This window comes from Scylla paramamosain, unplaced genomic scaffold (assembly GCF_035594125.1).
Source record: "Scylla paramamosain isolate STU-SP2022 unplaced genomic scaffold, ASM3559412v1 Contig34, whole genome shotgun sequence".
NCBI lineage: Eukaryota > Metazoa > Arthropoda > Malacostraca > Decapoda > Portunidae > Scylla > Scylla paramamosain.
In genome coordinates this window covers 45,001-50,000 of record NW_026973699.1, presented here as the reverse complement: position 1 = coordinate 50,000, position 5,000 = coordinate 45,001, and the positions used below count along the sequence as shown (strand labels likewise).

General features: G+C 41.0%; 3 long non-coding RNA genes across 3 annotated transcripts in view; 1 reads left to right on the top strand and 2 right to left on the bottom strand.

Annotated features, from left to right (window-relative positions):
* Positions 1–5,000, bottom strand: part of LOC135097861 (uncharacterized) — a 38,074-nt gene that overhangs the window by 18,096 nt on the left and 14,978 nt on the right. The window lies entirely within an intron of this gene.
* Positions 2,535–3,204, top strand: LOC135097862 (uncharacterized). The gene is made up of 3 exons (XR_010266228.1): positions 2,535–2,644; positions 2,740–2,985; positions 3,083–3,204. It is a non-coding gene; the product is annotated as an uncharacterized LOC135097862 (long non-coding RNA).
* LOC135097851 (uncharacterized) overlaps positions 4,771–5,000 on the bottom strand; it is a 2,103-nt gene continuing 1,873 nt past the window's right edge. The window contains exon 2 of the long non-coding RNA XR_010266225.1: positions 4,771–5,000. This exon is cut by the window's right edge and continues 1,277 nt beyond it. This is a non-coding gene — a long non-coding RNA (uncharacterized LOC135097851).

The window sequence follows — 5,000 nt, the reverse complement described above, 5'->3', positions numbered from 1 at the left end:
CTATTATGTTAATTTCTTTCACTAAGTCTTCATTTTTCATCAGTATTTTTTATTTTTTGCAATTAATTCCACTTGTATGTTATTTTTTTCTTCTATTTTTTTTTCTAGTATTTCTCACATTTTATTGCATTCATCTTCACTATCATTTTGATTTTTCCTCTAATTCAGAATTTTTTCCTAGTATTTTTTCTCATTTTATTGCAGTCATCATCACTATCATATTAGTTTCTTCCTCTAATTGTTTCTTTCTCTGATTCTTAATTTTTTCTCAGCATATATTTTTTTTTCCATTCAATACTAGTGATATCTTGTTTGTTTTTTCCTCTAATTCTTAATTTTTTCCTAGTATTTTTCTCATTTTATTGCAATCAACATCACTATCATATTTATTTCTCCTCTAATTTTTTTTCTCTAATTCTTCATTTTTTCCTTGTATTTTTCTCATTTTAGTGCATTCATCTTCACTATCATATTAATTTTTCCTAATTCTTAATTTTTTCGTTTTAGAAGCAGTTCCTTCTTGCATCACAGCACAGGTGAACTTTGCATTTCATACAATACATTTGTACTTTTCCCTTACAGCCTGGCAACTTGCATGTGCCCCTATTTGCACTGAAAGCAAGGAAATGCCCAACATTGTCTTGCCGTGTGTCTTTTTCTGGAATTTTCTTGGTGGCTCTCCCAGTTTTCCTCTTCTGAGCAAAGGCACTGTCCACAGCATTTGAATGTCTTCTTCTTTTTCTTGTCACATCTTTCCACCACACATCAGGGACCTTGATAGTCTTAGCCTGAACTCACAGAGACTATTCTGCTTACGAGAAGGGACTCACTCCCACAGCAGTTGCTGATCGTCTGTACTGTAACCAACAGTTTACCACAGTCATGTCAAGTAAGTGAAATACAAGCCTCTGATAGTATTTCCTTGCTTTGAAGGTTGTAAGCAAGCAATTGGTCACACAAATCAACACCTGCCATATGTTTGTTACAATCTGCTACAATATTGGGCGTGGGGGTTTCAACTCTGTCTTTAGTGTTCTTGTCGTGCCTGGAACATTTCTCTGTTGACCATGATGTTGTAAATGATGATACAAGACACACTGACTTGGTATCCATCCACTTGACACCTGAAATTTTAGTGTCCCCAGTTTTCGTTTCCCATTCATCATGACAACCTGTACCTTGAGCTGCAAGTTGTCTCTGACTTGAACGTCAAACCTTCTAGCCTCCTTGCCTGCACTGTGCCGGAACACCATATTCCCCTCGAGGCTAGATGTTCAAGGAGGGGCACAGATGTGAACCAACTGTCAAAGTACAGTCTGTGATTATTCATGCTCGGTATACTTTCAGCAAGATGCAGTACTGCATTCGAGATTGGTTTGAGATCTGGAACATCAGGCTTGCCAACAGCTTGAATTTTTCTAGTATAAGGCATAAAATCACACACCACACCCATGCTGTCTGCCAACACAAATATCTTATAACCCCATTTATGAGTTTTTTTTTATTTCTTGAATGTTTACCTCTCTCTTCATATCGTCCTTTCACTTCCTTATTCTCTTCACAATGCTGTTATACATGACTGACCTTGGAAGGGACCATTTGCTCATCTACACACAGGTTTTCTGTCGTGGGGATTTGTGGAAACTTCTCCTGTAGGTGGTTAACTAGTGGTCTCACCTTGCATATTTTGTCAGTTTTGTCTAGTGTCGTGTTGTCAACAAAATGCAGATTTGATTTGATTTCCTTCATCCACTTCATAACACTCATCCCCGCTAACTTCGGCATCACTGGCAGCTAACAATGTTTCCACCAGCCTTTCGGTGGTGTTGGAACTTTTATTTTGTCCGCAGAATGCAGTAGTACTGCAGCAATGAGAGGGTCTTGCAAGAATATTTACTTGTCACTCATTGTTTTTAATTCATTACACATCTATGGTGTTATAGTGTAAATCAAACCAAGTTTAATATATAACAAAACTATTTGCATGTCACTGCAAAAAATATATCGGTAGTATAACAAAGACGAAAATATTGCTAATTTACATAATAGTATTCATTTGCCTGATAGGACAGAAATGTCACCTTTAAGCAAGCACTACAAATGTTTGGCAAAGGGTGATATGAGGATTTTTGGGATGTAAATATAATCTTTAGGTGTGTGTTTATCACAGCAAATTTTGTCATAATTGTGCTTTACCTGGGGATACATCCAGGATGCAGTGAAAGTGGCTGCTTTGCGCAACCTCCGGCACGCATCCACCTGCTCTCAGTGTCCTGGTTCATCCGAGAAGCGGCAACCATTCCAGTGTAAACAAAGGTGCCGATCGAAAGCTGAAACGGGACTTGTATGTCCTGACCGGCGAGCGAACTCTGATACTTGACATCCGCAGAGTTAAAACCATGTATTCCAAGGAGGACATATTTGTCCTCTTCGACAGTAAAGGGTTAAGACCCCTGTACTCCCAAAGCAAACCTCGTCTTTAATTTTCAGGGAGAGTGATCTATACTATCCCTATTACTACTACTTTTATGACTATATCCAGGTTAAGAGTGACTACCTGGAGGATGAAAGCAAGGCGGCAGAAGGCATGGATTTCGACACAGCCATCCAGCTCGCTTGCATCGAAATCAAGCGAGTCTTTAAGGTAAAACTGCGGAAAACAACACGATTTAGGTCCCCCTTGAAATCTGAGCGGTACCCCCTGCGACGGCAAAACTAACACCCCCGTTTTCTCCGCAGTGGATGAACGGATGCGCGATGGACAAGAAGTCAAATCTTGAGCAGCCGGAGAAGGAAGTCGGTCTACATGAATTCCTACCGGCCTACGTCATCAACACCATCAAACAGAAAACGTTACGTAAGGCTTTGCAGGGAAACTTTAAGAAATTCTCGGCGTTCTTCGATTACGAATCTCACTTCAAGTGCCTCGAGATTTTGGGAAAAGTTGGAAAGTTTGACATCGAAAACTTCCGCTGTGCACTCGGCGTAGGTGTTAAATGTTACTGAAGTGTTTGTATGTGAGTCTTGTAGTACTGTCGATACTTACTACTACTACTACTACTACTACTACTACTATTTTCAGTGTGGTTGGTCTATTCCTGTCACTCTGCTTGTCGGCCCAAGTGTTGGTATTTCCTACTGGACAGATTCTGCCTCTGCCGTAAGTACCACTACTACTACTACTGTCACTACTACTACTACTACTACTACTACTACTACTACTACTACTGCTACTACTACTACTACTACTACTACTAACCCTACTACTACTACTACTACTACTACTACTACTACTACTACTACTACTACTACGCCTACTACTACTACTACTCCAAGCACAACACATGGCAAACTTTGAGCAGATTTAGAGCGTGGAGACCTTACAGAGCAGCTGCGAGCAACACAGGAAGGCTCTGGTGCAGTTTAAGGTGAGAGTGATGACGATAGTGAGTGACGGTGAAAGAGAGAGAGAGAGAGAGAGAGAGAGAGAGAGAGAGAGAGAGAGAGAGAGAGAGAGAGAGAGAGAGAGAGAGAGAGAGAGAGAGAGAGAGAGAGGGGGGGGGAGTGGGTAGGTGACGGATTTAAATGGGAAAAGGACCGGGAGGGAGAGAGAGATGAGAAGAAGCGAGAGAGGTGTGGGTGGGGTCTCTCACTACTATTACTACTGCTGCTACTACTACTACAATTACCGTCCTCATCAAATCCTTCCTCTTTCTTCTCCTCTAATCACCGCCACCACCACCACCACCACCACCACTACCCCAGGCTTATGTTGCAGGTAGCAGGTACTACAGAAGCCCTCACCATCACCATCACCTGCCCCTCCATTGGCGGAGCAGAGAGCTTAGCAGACCTGGTTGACAGCTACTGCAGGCTTGTCATCCAATCCAGTGTGTCGCTGTGGACTGTGTGGAGAGAGAGAGAGAGAGAGAGAGAGAGAGAGAGAGAGAGAGAGAGAGAGAGAGAGAGAGAGAGAGAGAGAGAGAGAGAGAGAGAGAGAGAGAGAGAGAGAGAGAGAGAGAGAGATAGGGGGAGGAGGGATTGTAGGTGAACTTGAAGGAGAAATAGGAGGAATGCTCTTTTAAAAGGCTCTAGTTGAAGTTGTAAGGGTTTTTAAGGGTGTTCTTAAGGCTCTAGTGATAGATTAACAACAGGAGAAACACTCTTTTAAAAGGCTCTAGTTGAAATGATGCAGGTTTTTAAGGATGCTTTTAAGGTTCCAGTAACAGATTAACAATATTTCTGCATTACTGACAGGAGAAACACTCTTTTAAAAAAGCTCTAGTCGAAGATGTAAGGTTTTTAAGGGTGTTTTTAGGGCTGAGGTGACAGATTAACAACATCTGCATTACTGACAGGAAAAACATTTTTAAAAGACTCTAGTAAGGTTTTTTTTTTTTTTTTTTTTTTAAGGTTGTAGTGACAGATTAACAACATTTCTGCATTACTGACAGGAGAAACACTCTTTTAAAAGGTTCTAGTTGAAGTTGTAAGGGTTTTTATTTTTTTTTAAGGTTGTAGTGACAGATTAACAACATTTCTGCATTAGTGACAGGAGAAACACTTTTGAGAACCTTGCTAACCATTGAGATAGGAAGGTTGGAGTGGCCCTGAGCCGCGCGGGCAGTACTGGCAGGAGGAAGCCACCGCTCTCCCCCGTCCGCCATATTGATGTGGGAGCTGTCACTTACCAAGCATTTTTCTTGTACCCCTTTTTACACTGTTTACACTCATTTATAATATGCTGCCGTGTCAAATGAAACTACTGTGTTACTGCTACCCATATATTGTATGCCAACATGTCCTTATAACTAGATATTATAGATTATATACATAATCACATTCCACTAAATAATACTAATTTGTTCATCGTGGTTCTACTTTTGACCCCTTTACGGGAAATCAGTCTTGCAGTAAACTGTCTGGCTGCATATCTGTACCTGACCTGCAGATAGGTCTCGGCTACAGCCTTGATTAGTAACAGGAGATGATTAGTGACA